The sequence below is a fragment of the Kryptolebias marmoratus genome, linkage group LG19 (assembly GCF_001649575.2).
Source record: "Kryptolebias marmoratus isolate JLee-2015 linkage group LG19, ASM164957v2, whole genome shotgun sequence".
Classification (NCBI taxonomy): Eukaryota; Metazoa; Chordata; class Actinopteri; order Cyprinodontiformes; family Rivulidae; genus Kryptolebias; species Kryptolebias marmoratus.
This window is the reverse complement of record NC_051448.1, coordinates 255438-256662: the sequence shown is the minus strand read 5'-3', so window position 1 is coordinate 256662 and position 1225 is coordinate 255438.

Genomic DNA, 1225 nt, shown 5'->3' with positions numbered 1-1225 from the left:
AGGAGCTGGACCTGAGGAGACCTGATGGAGCAGGATCAGGAGCTGGACCTGAGGAGACCTGATGGAGCAGGATCAGGAGCTGGACCTGAGGAGACCTGATCTACATTTTTCAGTTTTGTTTCATTAATCTGAGGTGTTTCTGTAGAACTGTGGTTTTTAAATGAAAAGGAGAACCGGTCCAGAACCAGAACTTTAACTTTTTCAACCTGCTGTAAAAGACAAAAAAGCAGAAAATTTAAACATTTAATAAACCAACAAGTATTATTTTTACTCTTTTATTTTCAGTATTTAATCTTTATTTTGGTGAAACAGAAACAAATAAAATTATTTTTTTTCTTCAAGAAAAAATAAAAAAAGATTTTTTAAGAAAAAAACTTTTTATTTGTAAAATTTAAGCTCACAAAATGCAAACAACAAATAAATAATGATCCAACATCCCATAATAATCTTACAGATAATTACTGGGCCCACGGTCCGAACTCAAGAAACCTTAAGAAGTTCAGTCAGAACCAGAAATACTTCAAGATCCGTCGGACCGGAAGAAGTTTGGATCTAATTAAAGCTTCGGTTCTGAAGGTCTGGGGTTTTGGGGTCTCTGGGGTTTTGGGGGGTCTTTGAGGGAGTTTGGGATCTTTGGGGGTTTCTGGTGGTCTATGGGGTCTTAGGGGGTCCTTGGGGGTCTGATCGTCACACTGATGCATTCAGAGGAAACAAGATTTTAAAATTCACAACATTTAAACACATTGAAATCTGAAGGTTTTATTTTGAAATTTGCTGTTTTTGATGTTGAATTGTTGTGTAAAATGTAAATAAAAACTAAATGATTTGTAAACATCATAAACCCATATTTTATTTACAGTAGTACAGGAAACAGATGGGAAGAGGTTCACCAGCTGACAGGAAGTGTCTGAGAACACAGGAACACTTTCAGAATAAAGTTCCTGAATGAAAAGAGAAAACAGGATTATGTAAACAAAGAAGAAGCCAGGTGTGAACAGATGTGTCTCCTCTGAGGTCAGCCTGCCTCTCTGATGGTATGGGGGTGCATTAGAACAACATCTGCTCCCATCCAGGACTGTTGAACAGACAGAACGGGACGACCTCAGGTCCAGATGTTTACAGACTGATGAGGGAAACATCTGGAACATCTGTAGAGAGACGAGTTGCTGACAGCAGGTTCAGGATTAATAGATTTCCGTCCATCCTCCTCTTATCCGGGGTCGGG